We start from the raw sequence: 23,045 nt of genomic DNA on the forward strand, positions 1-23,045 counted from the left end.
GTGCGTGGCCCACTGGATGGTCACCGTGGTGGTTTGTACCTTGGTGTTGGAGCCGCGAGTGCAGAGCAGGACATGGGGCCGCGCCGTGTCCGTCGGGCCGGGCAGTGCCGGGCCCTGCTGGCCCGGGGTGTGTGACCGAGGGCTGAGGGCTGTGGGTGGCTGTGGCATCTCAGCCCGGTGTCACTGCCTGTGCTCGTGATTCACCTGGGCTCCGGGACTGCTCGGTAGGGAATATTCATTTCCTTTTGGAACTCTCCTCAGGGCAAAGAGACTTCACCAAGTGAAGGGAGGCCATCAAATTCACACTGTCTTCATCTGAGACCACCTCCAAAACAAAGAACCTGACTTCTCTCCTTGCTTTGTACACTGGAATGGACCTTGAAGCCTGTGACTTCTCAGTGCAAGGTACTGGCTTTTGTTCTGTGATCAAACTGCTCTGAAGTAGGACTGGAGTGAGTGATTTTGGCTCTCCAGAGCCTTCATTCCAGTTCCTGGGAAATATCTAGCCTATGAAGATGGAAGAGCCGCTGAAAGTCAGTGGTTTGGGTGGTAAATGCATGGTGGGGTGTTGGTTTGTCTTGAGCTGGCTTACAAATAGGACTGGGTTTACCCCTGCCCTCGCTGCCCATCTCTGCACAGACACCCAGCTGACACAGCAGAGCCCTGGTCTGAGCAGCTCCCTCTCTTCGCCTCCTTCTTCCTAATGAGCTGCTGTGCAGTATTAACAATTAGCTAAGTAGTTTGCATGGGAGTCCCCTGGGTAAGTATTGTGTGGGGACAGTTTCTGATTGACTTGTTTCACAAATGAAGAGTTTGAGGATGTCTGTGGTCACGGTGGGTAACTCCGAGAGGTTGAGGGGGTGGGACTCTGCGTTTCTAAAAGCTGTTTTACTTTCTTCACTGCTTGGCCGCCGTCACAGCTTCTCTGCAAATAAAGGTATGACACAACAGTGGGATAATATATTTCTTCTCAATGGATTGGGGATTTGGGAGGTACCTGGTGGCCCTGCCGTGCAGCTGCAGGCAGAAGGTGCTGAGGCTCCTCGCTGTGTCTGGGCTTTGTGTGACATTACATCTGCTCTGTAGGGTAGAGGTTTTGTCAGGGGGTGTTTCCATACTCTGCTGGCACCATTTAATGCCAATGATGCCTGAATGAAGATTAGCAACTGAAGTGCCTGAGGGGATTGTGTATCACCCTGTTCCTCTGTTTTTTGCTGCTGTGCCATAACTGGTACCTGGGCAAAGCGGTGTATCCAGAGCTGTTGTGAGTCACAGGTACAGCTGAGACCTGAGCTGGAAGGATCCAGTGGAGGGACTATATTGGCTTAGCAAGAGGGGAGATGAGAAAAGTCACAGGGCTAAGATGTTGGTCTGGGGCTCCAGCTCTCCCAGGCCATCCCTGGCTGTGTGTGGCATGGGGGAATTTATTTGTGTTCTGAGTGCCCTCCCTTAAGGAGCAACAGCCGTGATCCTCTAAGGCTCAGCAGGGCTTAGTTCTTGCCACGTGTTCAGAGCCTACAGACCTGAGTGCTTCCAGTAAACCTGCCAGTAAATGCAGTGTGCTTCAGGATGGGATAGGGGTGAACTCTGCCTTCCCACACCTTCCTAGTGCTGAAACTCCTCCAGGGTCTGGCATGCTTTATTTGGAAAGCCTGGTTTTGAACTGTTAATGTAGGGAACTCTGACTCTGTGTGAGCTGTTCTGTTGCCCGTGTCCCCTTTTAGAGCAGTGGCACGTGCCTTCCCAGGCCTCCAGAGGCAAGAGAGCTTCCCAAATTGGAGCTCTGCCCAAGGGAATGGGTAAAGGAACATGAAGAGCCTTGAGGTTTTACCAAATAAGATACAAATGCTCAAGTTTGACTGCAGCAGGTGAATTTTCTGCCAAATATCCTTATGTGCCTCTCCAGAGAGGGCCAACATCCAGGGGGAAAAACTCTGCTGGGGAAGCTGCCTCATAGGTTCTGGGTCAATTTTTCCATCAGAGGGAACTTTTCCTGTGACCCCTGTCACAGGTTTCTGCTGGTGTAGCTCCTGTTATTGAAAGCCCTGCATGTCCATCTGACCCGGACCTGGGATGAGCAGAACCCCCGAGACAAGAAGGTAAGAGGAGGAGACTGATAAATCAGGAATTCTTTAAGTTCTGAAGTGAACCTTAAGGTTCAGATTCTTGCAGATCAATTATCCTTTTCTGTGTTTGCCTTCTCCTCCCAGTACTGGGTGTCCTTCAGGGGCTGTTTCCTGAGGGACAGAAGCTCATTAGAGACAATAGAAATATTTCCCTGGACTCCAGCTGTGTTCTGAGGTCCCCCTAGTTCTACAAGCATCACTCCAGTGAAGGAGATGCATTTAGCCTTTCAGGCATGTGGCTTTGTGATCGCTCATGCTCTGGACTAGAAATCCCTGTGTTCCAGTCTTCAGCCCTGCAGCAAGTTGTATGGCTTCTACTTTCAAAACAAGCTCAATTTACTTTGGGCTACAGAGGCTGTTTGCACGTTCTCCAGAGCCCATCCCTAGGCTGTGATTGCTGTTTCACTCTGTTTATAAGCACAAGCTGGCTGTTTAGTCCTAGAGCTATAAGGGTTGGAGGGAGCTTTCTTGTTCAGTTGGTGAAGGGTAGCCTTTTATGCAGGGGAAAAAGCTAAAAAAAAAAAGGTGAGAAAGGGATTAGAAATATTTGCTTTGTCTGTGTTTAAATGTGCAAAATATTTCTCCCTATTTCGATGCTGAAGAAAAGCTAAATTTGGGGGTTAGCTTGGGCTGGTGGAGTTATTTTTGCTGGGGTCCTTGGGTTCACTGCATGGCACAGCTGTGAAGGGAGTGAGGTGGGAACGTTGCCTTCCAGAGAAGTGCAGCCGGGCCAGCCCAGCCAGCCCGAGCTGGGGAATATGAAACAGCCTTGCAAAATCCTTGTGGAAATTTACCCGCCTGTGTATGAAATCAGCTTGCCTGCCTTTGCCAGGAGGAGTTTAACTTGCCCATTAAAATATACATCTATTTATGTATTACTTGTTCTGTGAGAGAAAATTTTCCCAGGCAGTTACAAAACTCAGTCTAGACTGTAACGTGTGGCATCTGGTGGTAACACGCCATATACATATATCTGAATACAGTATCTCCTGTATCACCCTGCTGGGGAGTTACCAGCACGGATCTGCAGTGTAGAGAGGCCCTTCCGTTCGCCCGGGATAAACGCCTGGCCTGGTTCCTGCCTGCACTGGTCTGAGTGGGGCTCTGCCCTGCTCCTTCCATCCAGATAAAGCCAGGCAGGCATTTCCACGCTGCCTGTCCTGACCTGTGGCCCCACGGTCCATGTTGGCTGGAGGCAGGAGTTCCCGGGCAGGGCTCTTCCGGCAGGGCTGGGTTGAGGAGAGGGAAGATGTTAAAAGCCTGTCTGGGATAAGAGCAGGGTTGTCACATCCATCTGCTCAGGCCCTGACGAGCAGCTGATCCATATTGTTAACATATTGCCTGCCATATGGGCTAGCTCAGCTCTCCAGGAACGCTTGGGAGACCTGACCTCTAGTGTGACAAGATGTGAGCATGAAGGACGGGTTGACAACAGCCCTTGGGTCTCGGAGTGTGAAACCGTGTTCCAGCCACTTCCGCTGCCTTCCTTGCGCTCCCTCCCTGAGCCGTGCCGGCTCTGCCTGCCTCGCTCCCTCTCTCCTCTCTCGCTGAGGGTTTTTTCCTCCCTCCCCTGTTTTCCGCATCCCTGGTCTGCGCTGGATCAATGACCTTCACTCATAACCAGACTGGACAGTTCTGACTCCCTCCCCCGGGCCTTCGATCAGATGTTTGGTTGGCGGCTGTGGAAAGCTGAATGGGGGGAAGTCAAAGGAGGGGAGAGAGGATCATGTGCTTGGCAGCCCTTGTAGCTGTCCTTCCCATATCTGGTCTGGGAATGGGACTGCAGCCTGATCCACTAAGGTCCTTGGCACCTCCTACTCCCTTGGACAGATGCAGATGCTCACAGAACCTCGTGGTGGAGAGGGAAGTTCAGCAATGGGATCTGGGCAGGTTGAAAGAGCTCAGAAGGGCCCTGATGCCAGAGTTCGAGGAGGAAACACTTACAAGGCTCTTGAGAGATGTGGAATGATTTAGTTTCAAACTCAGAGTGGAGGAGGAGGAGAGGCTGGAAGAGATAGGACTGGTCCAGGCCTTCATGGGTTCAGACCTTGCTTCCTCTGCCACCTTCAGTCATTCTGACTTCATGGTGTCCTCAGTCTCCTGGAGCCCTGCTGACAGAGTTGGCCTTCTCCTTCCTAAGGCTTCTGTCTTTGCACTTGAACTTTATGGAGGTTAAATCCTGGTGCTATTAAACAAGCACCAATTTTGCTGTAAACCTCAGCAGAATCAGGATTTCAGCCTTAGCTCCTCAGAAGGGGATTGGGATGTTTCCCAATCTCTTTTACCCATCAACTCTGTCAGACCTGCAGGCATGACTTATTTGTCTTTTAGTCCCCCCAAGTAAGGGTTGCCTTTTCTTTAACATTCCTGTCCTGTAAAAGTCAATATCCTCAAAAAGCTGAGATTTTGCCCTGCTGCTCTTCATAAAAGTTTTAGACCAGTTGAGGTGCTTTTATCTCTCCTTCCTCATAGTCCTGCAATTGCACTGAGCATTAATAGTGTTTATTTGTAGAGAGGAGCCCACTGAGATATTGCAAAATAAAACACAGTGATGAGTCGTGGTTTATTTACTCAAGCTTCACTGATGTAACAAACCTGATTTTATGTTAATAATGACTCAGAAGCAGAGTTGGGAGGAGAAGCCAGATCTCCTGATTCCTTTAACCATCTGACAGTATTTCTTCCCATCCTTCCTAGATCCAACAGCAGTTCTCTCAGCTGGGACTCAGGCAGCAGTTCTGTGGCACCCCGATGAAAGACTGGCTGAAAGAAAATAATAATAGTGCTCTGCCAGTTTGCAGGGTTCCATTAAACATTTAGGAACTCGTTCAGCTCCGGTAGGCACTGTACTTGGGGCCGTCTGTCTGTCCCTCAGGCAGCTGTCCAGCCAGCAGGGACGCTGACCCGCGGAGTTCCTCAAGGAAAACCGGCTGGAAAGCACTTGGAGCAATCAGTGCTAAGTATGCACATGAGTGTTCGAGGGAAATGCATGTTCAAAATGCAGTTCTTAGAAATATGTTGATAAAAACAAAAAATGTGAGAAATGAACAAATAGTGTAAAGTGAATGGGGTCTGTTCTCTGATGTCTTCTGCTGGGGGCTCATTCCAGAGCTGGTGCTCAGCCCCTGGGCAGTGCTGGAGGTGAGCCTTATCTCACTACTTGAGCTGAATATGGGAAGGCTGTTTTAGCATATTGCCTCTGACAAATTATGTATTAATGCTGGGGCTTTTTTTTGTTATTACTGCAGTTATATATTAACCATTAAGAGCCACAGGTAAACCATCTGCTGATGTAAAGCACCAGGGCTGCATTTCCCGTCAGCAGAACTATCCTGATCTTTGCCAGGGCAGTTTATGATCTGTCCCAGTGTCTTTCTTGTGATTCTTGCTGAGTTCGTGTAAGCTGTACATTAATAGAACATACAAGAGAAAAGGGGAGAGGACAAACTAAGGTGAGTTTGAAAGTAAAATGAGCAAACAATATTGCTAGCCTTGTCCTTTCAGAAGTCAAAAGCTACTCCCCTCCTCCCTCCAATTATAAGACTTAATAATACCGGGGTTTCTATGGTTCAGGATGCACACAGATCACATTTCAGGTTGCTGTGCCCTGCAAGTGGGAGAGCACAGGGAGCAGAGGGAGGGATAGCACTTAACACACATTGTTGTACAAAACAAAAATCTTATGTAACTTGCAAGATCTCAGACTTTAAGAAAAACACAAAGCATTGCAAGGTTGACAAGAGTTGGCACATGGGAGCAATTCCTGCTTGATTACCGTGTCCCTGAAGTATGCTGACCTAGAGAACAGCCCACTCAGGAGCCTGGTTGCCATCCTCCCTTGCCAGGGCTAGTTACAACAGGAGCTGGAATGGAAAGCCGGGAATGTTTTGGTTGACTTGTTTTACCCAGGGCTGTTCGATAGTGGAGCAGAGCAGGTCCTACCTGAGCTGGGAGGATATGGCGTGGGGCAGAGGGGGGTTGTCCTCTCTGATACCCATCTTTGAGGAAATGGGAACTGGGCATCCTCAATCCCTGAAACAGGAGTAAAGGTAGATGGTGAGAAGAGCTGCTTGGTGTCTTGTGCTGTAGCAGCACTGCTTCCTGTCCTGCTTGTTCCTCAAGGCAGCTGGGCTCTGGCTTTTCCCTCAAGGGGCTCCTTCCTTTGCCCATGAGACTGTTGTATCCCTGGTTTTCCCAGCCTGGAGGGAACTACTGGACCGTGAGGGGTCCCTCCCTGCATCTCCCTGACTTCCCAACACTCCTGAACTGGGGGTGACCAGCCAGGGGGAACGGGCAGTTATTCTCCCCTGGAACCAGATACACAAGCAGGGCCTGAACAAGGAACAGGGACCATTCCAGGAGCATTTGGAAAGCCCTGAGTTCCCAGGCTTTTGGCCCAGACTTTGAAAATCCAGACAATGTTCCCCTGTCAGAGCTGCCTCTTGCTCCTTTCCCAGCTGCAAAGAAAGGTGAAGGTGCTTCCCAGGACCCCACCAAATCAGTCACCTCCCGACTTCCTTGCTCTTTGATCCCTGCCACACTGGCTGTCCTACCAGTATCCTCTTCTACCCACTTCTTCCTCGTTCCCTTGTGCCACTTTCTGTGGATTTACCAGAAAGGAGAGGAGATTTTTCTTCCCCTTGTTTACTTCACTCCATTACTCCCATCTGTTCATCCAGGCCCTTAGTCCCTTTGTTTTTCAGAGTCGTGTGGATTTGGGCTCAATTTACTCTCTGGGATGCTCTTCTGGACAATGGTGGTGTGGGAAGGAGGTCTGGTTCACAGGCCAGCACAAGGGGTGGGGGAAATGTGCCTCTTCAAATTAATCAGAATTTTCTCCTCCAGAAATGCTAATGGGGGAAAAGCAATTAAAGCAGCCTGTTTTTTATTAAGTAATCTGTGTTAAGAGCTTGTAATGAAGTTTAGTGCCGTTGTGACTCGATATTTCAGCTTCATCGGTTTGAGTCAAAACAATCCAAAGTGGGAAGGGAGCGAGGAGGGAGCTGCTCCCAGCTCTGGTCGAGCTGACTCTTGTTCCAGCTCACTCTTTCAGGCTTTCCAGTCAGTGTGAGACCACTCACTCTTTATCCTGCCCAGGATAAGACAGGGAGTTTTAAAACCTGCACACACAAACTGGATGGCTTCTCCTGGTTTAAAATCTCTGTGGGCCCTTGGAACAGCCCCCTGTCTCTGGGGGTACTGCAAACACCAGGCTTTCACAGGGAGCAGTGAGTGCACAAGGGACAGCAGAAGGGAGATGGCAGTGAGGGGTGGTGAGACCCTCCATCCGAGTGCTGCGTGCCTCTGAGCAGGTTCACAAAGCTTTTCCAACATCTGGAGAAGTTTTAGCTGCCACAGGGCAAGGATGGGGACGGTGCCATTCCTGTCCTTGGCACCTCCAGGGCTGTGCTCGCCCTGCTCTGAGCAGCACAGCCCTGTGACCAGGGCGCCAGACTGGGGGGGTTGTGAGCAGCTCTGGAAGCTGCCCATCTCCTCCTCTCCTTCCTCCCACCTCGGGAGAAGGCAAGGGAAAAAAGGGACAATGTCCCTTTAAACAACTCCACGCCAAGCCTCTGCCGTCCTGTTTTATCTGAAGTCCAACCGCATGTTGTTCCAGGGCCGATCCGCTTTAGCTAATTAATAATCTGACAGGAGCCACCCAAGGGATTAGCTGCTGAGACGAGCTAGACCAAACCCCCAGCAAATGAGCCCCGCGCTCCCCGGGGACTCGGAGGTGACTTTGGGGGGCAGGGGGCTGCACCACACACAGGAGGGTGTCGAGGCCCTGCAGGGGATTTATGGCATCTGGGAGGGTGAAGGGGGAGGTGAGGGGTTACAATTTATGAGATGTAAACTAATAAATCAGTTAGTTGAGGAGGGGAAAGGGGGAAGCACCAAATTAAAAGATAACGTCTTAAAGGAACAGTGTAAATTGTGGCAGAGGACACCAGGAGGGTTCCCAGTGCAGACCAGTTGTAGCTTCCTCTGCACTGGCTGCCTGGGAGAGAGGAAGAGGGAGACTGTAAAGTGGAAGAGAAAAGGGCGTTGGTGGGGACTGGGAGGAGGAGAGATGCATCTTTGTGCAATTCATGCAAACAGATGATGGGTTGGCTTTTGTGGCAGAGGCAGCAACATGAAGGAGGGCATGAGGCCGTAACACAGGGGCTGTGGTGACTCTGGCCTGGGAGGGGTCAGTGGGTAAGGGGGGCTTGGTCATCCTCTCACTTAGTTCTCCCATTCCACGAGGCTTCCAGCCTTGTAGGGAACTCTTTGGTTCCCTCCTTGTTAAATGGGATTAATGGAGAGGGTCACTCGGAGCAAGATGAACTGCTATCAGGAGAGCTGTCTCAAGACAGAGTGCGATATATTTTCTTTGCCAAATTTGCCTCTTCACTGACTCTTCCAGTGGTGGTGAGGTTTGGAGTTTGCTCCTGAGGCAAGTGCTTGGCTTTGTTCTGGAGACTTATAGAAGTGTGGGACTTCCTGGTGATGAAGGTCCATTTCAGATTCTCTTCTGATTCCAGAAGCTGCTGTGCCTGCTGGGCAGGGCAGTGGCCTTGGGCAGAGGTTTTCCCCTGGCTCTTCCACTGACCAGTCCCAAAGCTGGTTTGCCTTTTCATACCATTCTCTTCTGGCACTGTGAAACCTCTCTTGGCCCACGGTTCTTCCTGAGAGTGTGCCCAGGCCTCAGCTCTCTCTAGGGGTTGCTCTAATGCAAATGGTAATGCAAGATGGGATTTCCAAAAGCCTTCTTAGGGATATTTGTAATCCCTGCCCCATGACAGTGCTAGCTAGACACAAGCTAATGGAGAGGGACCTGTGCGAGCCCTCTCTGCAAACCCAGAGCAAACCTCTGAGCCCTTGCCAAAGGCCAAGCTTTTGGGGTTGTTTCCTGCGAGGGCAGGAGACTCCTTTAGTTCCTCCATCCCCACCTGGCCTGCAGCAGACCCAGAGTAGCACAGCCCCTTCCCTGTCCAGGGCTGGGAGCAGGGCAGTGGCCGTGGAGTGGCCGTAGGTCCCAGGAGCAGGGCGAGCTCCTCCTGCCCCACCCCACCCCACCCCACAGCACCCCACGGCCTGGAGCCATCCTGAGTCCCTGCAGCCAGCCCAGAGTGAGCCACAGGCAGCCCTGAGGTGCTCTGGGAACGCCTCTTTGCTGAAGGGTCTTGGGATCCTGTGGGAGCTGCCCTGGGGGAGCGTAGCCCAGAGCCTGCAGATCGCTCTTCCGGTGGGGCAACTGCATTAAGCAAACACAACTCATCTGACTTCTACATATTTCCATCTAGAGAACTGCCTTGCAGCTTGCAGGGTCCCCCACAGAGACATGTTGGGCCAGGGTGGCTTCTTGTTGTGATCTCAAAAGGCAGGGAGCGGAGAGGGAGCAGTGCTGTACCCTACTGGAGCTGAACTGTGATCCTGAGCCGCCTTCCTGGTGGGCACCAGCTTGGACCTGGGCTGCTGGAGTGGGCTAGAAACCTCCTGGCAGCGCTGCACCATGCCATGCCATGCCATGCCATGCCGTGCCATCCCTCCCCACCCTGCCGTGCTCGGGCAGTGCTGTGGGAGTGTGTGGGGAAGCTGTTCCGGAGCCGGGCTGGCAGTCGCGCCGTCGCAGCCTCGCGCACACCCAGCCGTGGTTTGGCCTCCCTCCTGCAAAGCTGCCAGTGGCCCACGCTGCTCCTGACCAACATCATTAGTGCGGGTATTTATATTTCATTAACAACATTAAGCCAAAATGGTATTAAAAGCAACACCAATGATAAATAGCTTATTAATAAACAGGGAACGGGCTGCACCACGCGCACATTCAATCCCTTCCTAAACGTGTCTCTACCACTAAAACCAGCCGTTTAACTCCTGCTGTCCTGGAGAAATTTGAAGGATGCTTTGGGGATGGGTGGGAATCAGATGAAAGCAGGGGGTGGGGGCACACAGTGTTATGCAGTTTGGTTCTTCCTAAGGCAGCTGACTGGGGTGGGAAGAACGTGTACGTCTCTCAAAGTGCCACTATATTTCCAGTACTGGGTGGGACGTGTTGGTTTCTGTGTTTCTAGTGCACTTCTGATTGTGTTAAAACAGCAGTAGTGTAGACAGCATGAAACAAAAAAGCAGAGAGATTTAAGATCCAAGTGAGTGTCTGCCTTTGATTTTACCATCCTCTGCACTGTTTCCCCTACACACTTTCACAGACTTCTTCCTGGCTCGGGCAGGACCATCCACAACAGCCACCAGCACAGAATCACTTGGTTGCACCAAGGCCAGTCTCTCCCAGTGATGTCTGAGGACAGCCAGCCCTGTCCTCATTCCTCCCCGTGTGTTTATTCTAGGGATTAAGAATGTTAAAAATGTGGCTTTTCTTGTAAGCTTGTCAATCAGTTTATTATTTTTATTTTTTGTTTTTTGTTTGCCCCCAACTCCTTATTCTGTGAAATGACTTCCCATGCTCCTGCCCCACCCTAAGTACAAAGGCTCTTTTATTGCTCTTCCTGCTCTTTCTTTCAGCAGTAAATTAATTACCTCAGAAACTTGGATGACTTTGGAGTTGGAGGCCCCCTCAAACCACCTCTGGGTTTCTCAGATGAGAGGTTCCCCTCTCCAAACACAGCTCAGGCACTTTCCCAGCAGGGAGGACGTGGTGCAGGGCTGTGCCTCCCTTCCTCACACTCACACAAGCTGCTGCCTCCTTTGCATCCAGACACACTGCCCTGCTCCTGGGGCACGTGGGTCCCCCTGCTCTCCCACACCCAGTGCGTGGTCAGCAGCACGTGCAGCCAGAGGCAGCAGGGCAGCGGCGAGTCCTGGGCACCCTCCTGTCCCCCAGTGCTTTGATGCAGCTCCCAAAAACTGGGCAGTTCTCCAGTTGGTCACGCTCATCTGTGTTCCTCTGACTGTACGTACCTTGCTGGCTTAGGCTGCAGTGGTTGCAGGGTTTAGGCAGTAACTCTGTGGTCTCCCTGCTGTGGACTCGTGCTCTCCTCCCAGCTTGCACCATGAAGAACGAGCCCTCTTCTACAACCTGGCCATGTCTGAGTGGCAGATCTCACCTGTGCACAGGGCAGCACTACACACCATTTTCTGCACTCCTGTTCCTCAGCACAGTGCTGAGGATGTAGGATCTGAGGTGCAGCTGGAATCTTCCTGCCTCCTTCTCTCCTCATCCCAGGGTCCTTCTGATATAGGCTGGGCACAGGTTGGACAGGAAGGGAGCACAAAAAGATGGCAGAGCTGGCTGGAGTCATCTCCATGACCTGTGTCTTGTACACGGTGGAGAACAACCAGAACCAGAACACCAGAAAGGGTGTGTTATCATCTGTTTGCACACCAGCATGGGCAGTATCGTGGATTGAATATCTCCTGGTCAGCTGAACTGTCCTGGCAGAGGCAGGTAGGAGAGGAAACTCAGCAGAACCTGCCTGTTCCCACTCAGCTGACTGTGGCAGGGTCTGTCCCTTACTCACATGAGCATTAAGATACTCAGATATTCAGAGCAGGGAGGGGAGGGGGAGAGAAGGGAAAGAAACCAGGCATCAAGATAATCATGATTTCCCTAGAGCCGTGTAGGGAACTCAGAGGCTGATATCCAGCAGCATCTCTTCCGTCTCACTCTTACCACAGCATCAAGGATAAACAAAAAAAGCCTGGTGCTGCTTACCTTCCCTGGTCCCCAGCCCTCATCCTGGGGCATCCCTGCCCACAGGGAGCTTGGCAGAGCAGGGGCAGGGTCAAGAGGGAGAATTGGCTGTACTCACACCCTTTCTTCTGGGGGCTTGGAAGGGCTCAGAGAGTGGCAGATGCAGCCTGGGAGTTGGCCATAGCATGGGGGAACATCTTGTCTGGGGATGGACCGAGAACACAGGGGACACAGCAGCCTGAGAGCCGCTTAACTGTAGGCAATAGAGGTTCCTACACCCAGGAGAAAGAGGGAATGGGTCAGACAGAAATACCCTGCACAACTAGTAACCATGAGTTGGTGAGGGAAGGGTTTCTGAGCCTTTGAGCTTTTCATCCTGAAGCCATTCCTGGAAATATCCCTGGGAGAACTTTGTTAAACTGTCAGCTGTCCTGGGAAGACCACCCCTGCCTGGTGACAGCTGGTGCCAGTAAGGATGGTGCCAAGGCTGCTTAGGACTGAAGGTGATTAGTCCTTCTCTATTACTGTGCTTCCTTTTCGTGCTTTTGGAGGGATCTCTGCTACACATGAATCACTGTTGCCTGGTGAGATCTCAGGCTTTCTCTCTTTGGAATAACCAAACAAGGATGTGAGGTCTTGAGTCCTGCTTTTCACCGTGGAGAAGAGTAGCCCTTGGATGAGGGACTCTTGGGTGGAAGGGAGCATAAGCTTCCCCCACCTGCTGAGGCAGATGTGTCATAGGAAGTCATTCCATGCTCCTGGGAGGACCCTCTGCCAGTTTGGAAGGTTGTTGTGGAAGCTGTCTCACATCAGCTCTGTATCTGAGGGATGAGGGTTGGGAGCCGTGTCCTATTTCATACCCTGACAGTGTGAGAACAGGCAGACCCAGGCTGGTGCTCTGTGTCTCAAGGGTGGCTTCCCGTGGACATGGAGCTGTGCTGAGGGGGCGGCTGATCCCTACCCAGCTCCCAAACTACTGCTCCTGGTGCCCACCCCAGCAATTCTGCAAACTCCACGAGCTGCCTGTTCCACTGCAGCTCTCTCTGTGGAGCGTCTTCCCTTGGAAGGAATTTTAATCAAACTTGACTGAGGAGTGCTGAAAAACATGAGGAAGTAATTACAAATATGAATTTACAGCCTCCTGGAGTACCTCCCTCTCCTTCTCTCTCTCTGCATAGTGCCTGTGTTTACCCTGTTTCCTGCCATTACCAGCCTCATTCCTCAAGCCCTCCTCCACTTCACTGCCTCTGCCCAAACCCCGTGGGTCAGATTTGTGACCCTCAGTGCTGCCTAAGAGAGAAGGGAAAAGGTAGAGCCTGTTCTGGGGAAGACTGTGGCCCTCACTTTCTTCTGCGAGGCAGTAACACACCAATGGGAGGACAGTCCCAGGAGGAAGTTGCAGGTTCCCTGAAGGAAATTGGCTGGAACAGCCTCCCCGATTGTCTGTGATTTCCCAGCTAGATAGGCCCCAGGGGAGGGGGTAGGCTGGAGCAGGGTGGAATCAGTCTGGAAATTAGGATGGGCTGGATGCTTCCTCCATAAAGGTGTTATTTTCTCATGTGTGCTATTCTTAGGGGTCTTTTTTGGACGTTTTCATGCCTGAAACTATTACTCTGGGAAGGCTCTGAGCTTGGATGATACAGGATCCATACCCAGCTCCTGGGGGTGGTCACATACTCCAGTGCCATTCACAGGTCATGTACAGGTGGCATTGGCTCTTGCTCCCTGATTCCAGCTGTGTGTCGTTCCCCTTTAGTCCCACAAGTGCACAGGGTGAGTCTGTGTGTCGCCTGTAAGGAGTGGAGAGCTTTCACACCAGAGACTGTGAGCCCTTCACGGGAGGGAGAGCCAGGAGAATTGCGTGGGTGAGACTCCAAACCCAGTCCAGTTGCCTTGGGCAGGAATTAAGGGGCAAGGTGTGAACGGTGTGTGGGGGTAGCAGGAGAGCTAAACCACTCAGGCACTTCTTCTCTCATCTTTGCTTTGCTTTCTTAAAGCAGTAGAAGAAATGACTGGCAAGTTACTGGGCACTTGGGAATGTGGCTGTTCAGGCAGTTGCCAGCCTGTGCAGGGATTAGGAAGAGCTCTGAATTTGTTGGAATTCAGCAGAAATAGGAAAATTTGTATGGATGATCCTTTAGCTCGTTAAAGAACATGCTGCTTCTAACCTGTAGCTTTTTTTTTTTTTTCATTTTTGAGGCTCAGGCCCTAGGGGCAATTTATTTTCCTTGGCACTAAAAGGGCCAGAGAGCCAAATGTCCCAATGCAAACAGGGAAAGCATTCCCTGCCTTTCTGTCAGGCACTGACGTGGGGTTGAAGAGAAGGCTCTGGAACCTCTGGGCTTACCAGGTGCCTGATTCAAATCTGAATTTCCCTGGCTGGGGCTCTCACCTTCTGGACAGTAAAAAGAAACCAACCCCAAATACTTCTCCCAAATCTGCTATCACAGAGGCTGCTACCATGGCCCTACCCTGGGCTGTTTGGTGATGAAGGAGAGAAGGGGGAGAAGCATAAGTACTCCCTCGGGATCCCCTCTTACACTCTCATTTTCCTGTAACCACTTTGTTTTTTTGGCTAATTAAAGACTCTGAGCAGTTTTCAGCCTGTGGGGTTTCTTTTATTTGGTTCCTCAGCAATTAACTTTTGTACTGAACAAAGTTTTGATTGAGCTGGGGCCCATGTCTTGGTTTAAAATTTCTCCATAGCTCTGTGAATCCATGCCCTTTCCTATCCCACCCGTGGCTCAGTGCCACCTTCTCTTCCTCCACTCAGAATTCCTCCCAGTGCTGTCCCCTCCCTCTGTGCTTCTTCTCCACCTTCACTCTCACCAAGCCCCTTCTTCTGCAGGGAAAAGGTGGACCCAGGAGCCTTTTTGCCCCATCTTCAGAGGGCCAAGAGCCCTGCTTGTTCCAGGTTGCAGAGGCTTCCCTCTGTGCAGTGGTTTTCCCATGACAGAGTCCCAAGGGGCTGGGAAGAACCTGAGCTGCAGGACCAGCCTGTCTGTGAGCAGCTGTGCCCGTTCTGCTCCGGGGTCTCGGGGTGTTTGTGGGCTCAGTTCCCTCCTCACCTGGCACCTCAGCCCTTTCCCCAGCTCATCTGTCCCCTTCCTCACACTGAGAAGGGCCCTGGGCTTCTGTGTTCCCTTTGTGTCCATGGGGCTGAGGCTGCCCAGGTGGGAGGTTGGATGCCCACGTGCCTGAATCCCCTGGCCCAGGTCCCACCTGCACCAGGAACCCAGCAGTGCCTCTGTGTTAGCTGAGAGCCTGTACCCTGCTCTCAGAGAGGCTGCCTGTCCTCACCTGCCAGGGATTCCACTTTGGGTGACCAAGGTCATAAACCTCCACACCCAGCTGGAGGCACCAGCCTCCCCTCCAGAAGGGCTGATCTCTCTCCAGCTCTTTGCCGACTGTCTTGGCACGGCCACAAGCACCTCCATCCCCCTCCCACACAGTGACAGGGTGCCCTTCTCCACTCGGCTTGGAAACTCTTTGCCCAGCCTTTATGGAGTCCTGCAACCCCCTGAGCTCCTGCCAGACATTTGCACACGGTAACAAGTGTTGGATGTGTTTGTTGTTCTGAGGGTTGGGGCTTTTTTCTGTTGTTGTTTTCCCCGAGAGCTGTTTCCTTTGCTGCTCTGGGGCGGCGTAGGCAGCTGTCCCTTTCAGTGAGGAGCGTCAGCACCAAAGTGCCGCCCCGTCCTGGGGCTGGTTTCACCCTCCTCACCCCCCAGCCCGCTCCCTGTGGTGAGGGTGCCCACGCCGGGCGGGCGTGCACGAGCTTTGGCTTGCTGGGGGAGTGAGCGCGCCCACAGCGCCTGCACACACACGCCGGCCTGGCTGTGCCGGCACCGCCCTGCCCACTGCCCCTGGCACGGCTGGACTGGGGGCATGTGTGTCCCTCTGCTTCCCAGCCAGCCAGCCAGCCAGCCTTCCATCCTTCCATCCATCCATCCCTCCCTCCGGCCTCTCCTATGCCTGCTGCCCCTGGCACGGCTGGGCTTGGGGTATGTGTGTCCCTCTGCTCCCCCGCCACCCAGCCAGCCTTCCATCCATCCATCCATCCATCCATCCATCCATCCATCCATCCATCCTTCCATCCTTCCATCCATCCAGCCTTTCCTGTGCCCACTGCCCCTGGCACAGCTGGACTTGAGGCATATGTGCCTCTGCTTCCCGTCCACCCACCCACCCATCCATCCATCCATCCATCCATCCTTCCATCCATCCATCCATCCCTCCATCCATCCCTCCAGTTTCTCCTGTGCCTGCTGCACCTGGCACAGCTGGGCTGTGGGTGTGTGTGTCCCTCTGCTTCCCATCCATCCATTCCTCCCTCCCACCTCTCCTGTGTCCACTGCCTCTGGCACAGCTGGGCTGGGGGGGTGGTTGTGTCCTGTGTTTTCCATCCATCCATCCATCCATCCATCCATCCATCCTCTCCTGTGCCCACTGCCCTTGGCAGCAGCCGGGCCATGAGGTGTGTGCCCCGTGCATCCTGTCTGTCCATCCGTCCGTCCTCGCCCTGTCCGTGCACACACACACGTGTTCCTGCACGCACTGCACCAGGCACCCTTCACCCTGCACATCCAGCAGCAAGCAGGGATCTGTACAAACTTTTTTCTTTGAGGGAAAATGATAGCTGTTTGCTTCCCCCCCGAAAAAGGCAGATGGAACACAAATTAAACCCCCCGACCTGCCCTGTGTGCATACACCAAACTTTCTGTCATCTGTAGGAAATACCCAGCCCTGTCCCCAAATGATGGAGGTCTGAGACAGTTGGAGTGCAGGAGGGAGAGAAACCGTGGTTTCCAAGGACTGATTAGATGGCATGCCAAGTGTATTAAATTTTGCAGACATTTTAACAGCAATATGCTAGATAGTTGGGTGTCCCCTGAGGCTGCTGGATTTTTTATATCCTTCACAGAAGGTCAAAGCCCTCTTCTGCCTGCCCCCCTCCCTCTCTCTCTGCTGTCTCTCTCTCTCATTCCGTGTCCCTTTCTCTCTGTGTCACCATCCCTCTTTCTCTCTCGCTCATATTTTTTTTGGTGCACTTTCTCCTTCTCTTTAGCTCTGTGCATATAAAATAAAAGATCAGTCATTTGTGAGTTCCCCTGTGAGTGGAAACTCACACTCTCCGTGGTCTCCTCACACAGAGATGGGTATGCTGGGGCTTTCCCCTCTCTTTTTTGCACTTTGTTTTGGGGAAAATATGTTTTCCTCCCTTCACTCCCCAAACATCAGTGTTCTCCCCCCTTTTTTTATTTTTGTAGCAAAAAAAAAAAAAGGGCAGGAAAAGAATCCATCTGGCATATGAATAATTGAAATGGCTCAACTCTGTTCCTGTTGCTGTTGTTTGCTCTCAGTTCTTCCTCCCCCGCCCCAACCGTAGCATCCCCCCGGGGTCTGGGAGTTGGAGGTAAGGATGTCTTGGTTCCCTTGAGGGAGGTGGTGAGGGGGGTCAGCACGCAGCTCATCCCGTTCCTCCAGAGCTCTGTCCTGAGGACAGCCTGTGGTTTGAGGGGCGCAGGGACTGGACTGAGGGCTGCTCTTCCCAGTGTCCATGGGAGGCCTCTCCCGGCTGGCCCCAGGAGCCCTTCCCCAGGCGGCTCCCGGCGTTCGCCCCGCGGTGCCCCGGGCTCTCTGGCAGCCACATCGTGCTCCTCCTAAGGGGTGGCAGGTTTTGCTCTCCCTGCAGCATCCTGCTCTCTGCCTGCTCGCTCCGTCTGATCCCGCTCCCCGGCAGAGCGGAGCAGGATGGGGACCCGCTGTGCCGGCCCTCCCCGCGGGGATGTGCGGCTCTCTCCAGCTGCTCCGCACAGCCAGAGCCTTCCCGGCACTGATCCCTGTCCCGCAGCACTCGGACACAGCTCCTGGAGCCGCTGTCAGGCAGCGCTGGCCTCCACCCTGCCCCTGTTGAGTGCTCAGAGCGAGCTGACGGGTTAAACTCTTTGGGACGTGTGGACCAATCTCAAAAATAACCTCCCTCCTCCCACGGAGGTTCTCCAGTGCGTGCTCGGGTTCTCCAGCTCGGCCCTGAAATGCCGGACCTGCCGCCTGCTCCATCCCCGGGTGCCTGAGCCAGCTGTGGGCCTGGCAACCAGGGCACAGCTTGGGCTGTCTCTTTAAAACCATTTAGAGTAAAACCAAAGAACTTCAGCGCATTAATTCTGGATGAAGATGGGTCTCCAGATGACAGCCTGATCCATATCCTTCCCCACAAGGCAGCTTCCACTTTCCTCCTCCCCATCGCCTCCTGCCCACTCCCTCCTTCCCCTCTGTCCGTCTTTCTGTCTCACATTTTCCCCACTCTCCTGAAAGGAAAAGCTGACATAAGGTGTTAAACCTTTAAATGTACACATGGAGCTCCTTTTTTCTGTAGTTAGTGGGCTGCCTCTGATGAGTTGTGTGTTTTGAAGCAGGTATTTGCTGTGTGTATCTGTGATTATACTTGGCAGGCGTCGGGTGTGCGTGGTGTGTTTTTGGGGGATGTTTGTGTATTGTTGGGGAGGAGTTTATATTTAGGCTCTGTTTTTTGTGGTTTGGGGAGGTAATGTATGTATGGCTGAGATGTGTGTGTTTATCAAGCTGTTTGTGTGTGTTTTTATTCTGTCTTGGTGTTTGTTGTGTGGGCATATGTCTCTGCAGTGTGTATGTATGTAGATTTGTGTATGTATTTCCTTGTGTGAGGCCAGTGTAGGAGTTTGGGCTGGAGTCATAAGGATTTTGTGTGTGTTTTAGGATACACACTCTGTGTCTTACGTATGAGTTTTGTATGTAGTGTTTGTGATGTTTGCTAATTTCATTAATTCTGATCTTTGGAGGGATGGGCTTTGGTGAGTCTTGAGTGTGTTTGGAACGTGTTTTTCATGAATGTGAATTTACAAAATTACAAGGACAGCACTGAAAAGATGTTAGAAAAGCGATCGAGGGAAAAAAGCCTGCTGGAAAATTCAGAGGTGAAAGTGTCTCATTAGTAACATTTAGAGTGGGAGGTGTTCAGGGCCAGGAAAATTCCTACAAACTGAGAGAGAATGTCTTCCTTTTTTAAAAAAAATCTTCATTTAAATAATCCTGGAAAAATCAGAAAAAGCAAAAATATTTCAGATGGCATTCAAATCAAGTTCAATATATATATGTAGATACACAGGTCTTTTTTTTATAAAGACTCCTACACATGATCTCGAGTTACATGTAAAATATTTGGTAACCCAGCACTTGGTACAAATAATTAGATATTTATATCTAATAAAACTGGTTTGATGGGGAAATCACTCTCTTCTGTGCAGATTTCCATTTGAAGGCAAGTTTCGGTGCTTCTGTTTGTTTTTTCTGACAGCAAAACCTGGGGTTTGGCACCGACAAAACATATTCCCTGTAAATATCTAAATATCTGTTCTCTGCCATAAACATTGAGAGATGTGCCCAATCATGTCAGAGGAGCCTATTTATGCACTTTGTGCTTTCATGTTGCTCGCAGGGAGCTTTGTGGGGAGGAGAAAGGCGCAGCAAACTCTGCGCCGAGGGGGCGATCGCTGTCCCTGGGTGAAGCAGCAGCGTCTGTCACACAGGGTGTCAGCGGGGGGCTCAGGGGCACACCCCACTCCATGAGCCCCTTCAGAGGCAGCCACAGGCCCTGGGCAAACGCCAGAGGTGGGCAGAGAGCTCCGGGTGTGCCAGGGGCTGCACCCCCAGGACGTGGAGCATCCGGCGCCACTGCAGCCGGCCCCGTGCAAGGCGGGCCATCAGCTCCTCTGCCGTGGCTCCTGGAGCTGATGGGTCCCTGGTGGGCTTGTTGCCATCCTGGTTAGATAAGGAAATTGGGGTTATTTGTACCGCCAGGTGAGTGGCCACCTCAGCTGGGCAGTGGGATCCCTGTGGGCAGAGCAGGCACTCAGCTGGCACAGCGAGCATGGACAGGCTGCCTTCCCCTGGCCTCATCCAGGAGAAGTGTGTCATGCAGCCCGTGGCCTCTCTCTGTATCGATCACTGCTAACACAGTTGTCCCTGGGAAGGGCCCTGCTCTGGGCAGCAGGAAGGGCGTTCAGCGAGGGGCTCCCGCTCCGTGCGGGGATGGGTTCTCACCCGTGCCCGAGCTGTGTAAATCCCTGAGTAACAGTACCACTATCCTGGGGGGGAGGCTTTGATCTTGATTTACTCTAGTGTTGCTGCAAAAAGACTCTGGCCCACTGCCTTGTGGAGGAGGTAAAATTACCATAGATAAAACCCAGTCAGCAGAGTGGAGTCTGGCTGCTTTTGTTCTCTGCTCAGGCCTTGTGGCACTGGGTGTGCAGCGCTGGGGGAAGGGGCCGTGCAGCAGGTACGGCTGGGTGAGGAGCAATTTCCTGCTTCTCAATTAAAATATATGTATAAAGATGTGTAAAGAAGTTGCTTTGGGTCAAATGGAGGCAACCTTTTAGGCCTTACACAGTTTTGAACCCTGGATTTTCAGATAAAATGAGATGACAGTGGTAGGTGACGAGGTAGTAAGTGCAGAAAGTTTTCATTTAGAAAACAGCCACATGAAATATTTGAAGGAAAATGGTGTTTCTTTCTGTATATGAACAACTACAAAGAATTACTTCGGATTTGTGAAAAGTTTGACTGTTACTTCATTTACATTTTTCATCTCAAAAAGTTTTGGTAAGAGCCGTGATTTTTGCTTGAGTGGAAAGATTTGTCTTTAAAGTACTTTTAAAAAGATGAGTCATAGTTTATTTTCCTGTAGACTTTCACAGCATTGCTAACATAATCTAGCGTTGCATCTGTTGGTTTTTGGAGGTTTTTGTTCATTGAACTAAGCTAAGCATATTTTGAAAAGGCTGGGAAGGCTGACGTTGGGATTGGAGGCTTCTCCGGGAACGGGAGGCTGGGAGGTCCCGTGGCAATAGTGTCAGTTTTTAGTGCTGTCACAGCCCCCCCAAGTACCAGGCTTTAATTACAGCTCCTGGTCAGGATGTGTCCCTCCTGCAGAGCCAGGATTATGTGTGTGTGCACCATTCCCTGGTGCTTTTCCACACCTGTCCCTCCAAAAAGTGAGTGTAACCTTCCAGCCTGTGTAACGTCTCTGTGGATGTGATGGGATTCCTTCCACACCAGCTTTATTCTGTTCGAGGTGTGGGGGAGACTCAGAGTGAGAACAGTGTAGCTGTACCATCAGCTTTAATAGCTCCTTTTAAAAAATAGAAGGAATTAATTCACAGTCCTCCCAGAAGAAGAACGAGATCTTAGTAATTGGCACCTGGAAATGTCAGTCAGATTTCCCCTCCTTGTTTCCAGCACTTTGATGGTGTGTTTGCTGCTGGATGTGACTTTAACAAAAAGTTAAAAAATTAAAAAATAAATAAAATAAATTTAAAAGAGCCTTTCCTTCATGCATATGGAGTTTTTTGGGAAAAAAAAAAAGGTATTTTAATGCTTTCTATTAAATTGGGACTAAAAGTGGTGTCTTAATTTGCATTCATTAGCATATTTGCATATAGATCACTGAAATGGTGGAAGAGGAGAAGAGCCTATAAATGAAAATTCTTTTAAAGGCACAGGCATCCTTTTATTTATTTTCAGTCTCTCTCCCCTTTGCAAGCCTCCCGTTGACCACCAGCTGGATGGTGTTTGTGGCATGGAGTGGGATGCAGCTGGGAAGGAAGGCTCTTGGGATACAGGAGATGGGGTTGTGGTGGACAAGTTGAGGTTTGGGTGCCTGTGGCCACCTCCAGGTGCCAAGGACAGGCTGTGGTGGGGCAGGGTCTGCTGCCAAACCCTCCACTTGCATCTCCACATCAGCCAAGGGGCCTCCTGCCTGAGGAGAGCAGTGCCCAGCTGGGATTTGGGAGAGCAAAGGGTTTGGCCATGCAGGGCCAGTGGGTTGTTAAAGAGGTTCTGTGGCTCCTTAATCAGACAGGAAAGATGTACTCGTGGTTCAGACCTGTTCCCTGGAAGTCTGTCACTTGGGCTTTAATTTCTTTGCTCTGCTCTCACATACCTTCCCATACATTCTCTCCTGTGAACAGATCTCTTTTCCCAGCCTAAATCAGGGGAAAAAGCATTTATAAATTTCCTCAGGCTTTGCACTGATTTGCTTGTAGTCAGTTATAATAATAATAGGAACAGTTACTCTTTTAAAGTAAATTCCCCAGTTGTATTTCCCTGTGACGCAAGGTACTTCCACACTACAGTTCTTGTCTGACATGATGTGCTGCCTGGCTGTTAAAGAAAGTAGTTTGAGTGGTTCCCAAGTGTTCCTTCCAGGCTGAAGATGTTTGTAAGTTGCCCTGTAGATGGACCAGCCAATTTGAGATAAAGACTGTAGTGAAGACAGATAAATCAATAATGAGAAACACTCCTTCCTATGGAGTTGAAAACTGGCATGGAGAGGGGGACTAAAAACATTCCATGGAGTGTGACATGCCCGAGGTGTGTGACAGGTCAGATATGGAGTGTAGAACAGCTCTTCCCAAGAGAGGACAGATTGGATGTCCAAGTTAAATTCCCAAACTTTGAGGAGCAATTAAGGCAGAGAGAAGACAGTCCACCAAGAAACAAATGGGAATTTAGGCCACAGTTTACACTGAGCCAGGCTGTTCTTAGGAGCTGTGGTTTGATCCTGGCTACAAAGCCACTTAATAAGATTCCGGGCCATGTCACAGGAGGTAATTCGGCTGGGCAGCAGCGTGCCAGGGTGCCCTGTTTGGCTCAGAGCCCTCCTCCTTGGAGAATTCCCCTCCAGGGAACCAGCTGGATGTGCTCCCACTCTCTCCCACCCACATACACACACTGTGTATCACCTGCAACACACTGCAGACCATGGGATGATGGAGTTACATGGGATGGAGAAACCAAAGAGCCAAAGGATCGAGGGCGTTTGGTCCATGTGGACGTTTAGGCCTTGGCTGTGGCTTATTTGGGGAAGGGAAGCAGAAGGTGGTGTGAGAGTAGCCAGGAGTGTCCGTATCCAAGGCAGGGCTCTGCGCTGCTCCCACTGCCCACCCGGAGAATCCCACTGGGCAGCTGGAAGGAAGGGAATGCTGGGAGGGCTCCGAGGTGTCCCTCAGGCTCGGGGCAGCCCCAGCATCCTGGCGCTTGCGGCTCGGGAAGCCCATTGACACAGCCAGGGGAGACGAGCAGGAGAGGCTCCCCCAGCGCGGGGCAGCGGCTCCCGGGCCGGGGGATGAATGGGAGCGGCGCGGGGAGGGCCGGGCCGGGGGAGCCGGAGCTCCACCGCTAATGAAAATCGGAAACCGATTGAACAGCACAAGGTGCCCAGGCAGCAGGTTGTGGAAATGAGGAAGGGA

The 23,045-nt window shown here is 51.6% G+C and overlaps 1 protein-coding gene across 5 annotated transcripts in view; it reads left to right on the forward strand.

The window, feature by feature from the left end:
* The first annotated feature begins 263 nt into the window (after positions 1-263).
* The window catches only part of CASZ1 (castor zinc finger 1), a 159,461-nt gene continuing 136,679 nt past the window's right edge, over positions 264-23,045 (forward strand). For all 5 annotated transcript variants that reach the window (XM_018079448.3, XM_018079453.3, XM_018079451.3 and 2 more), the window contains exon 1: positions 264-405. The gene's annotated coding sequence lies outside the window, so the exon portion shown is untranslated. The remainder of the gene's footprint in view (positions 406-23,045) is intronic.

Source organism: Manacus vitellinus, unplaced genomic scaffold (assembly GCF_001715985.3).
Source record: "Manacus vitellinus isolate BGI_N305 unplaced genomic scaffold, ASM171598v3 scaffold_46_pilon, whole genome shotgun sequence".
NCBI lineage: Eukaryota > Metazoa > Chordata > Aves > Passeriformes > Pipridae > Manacus > Manacus vitellinus.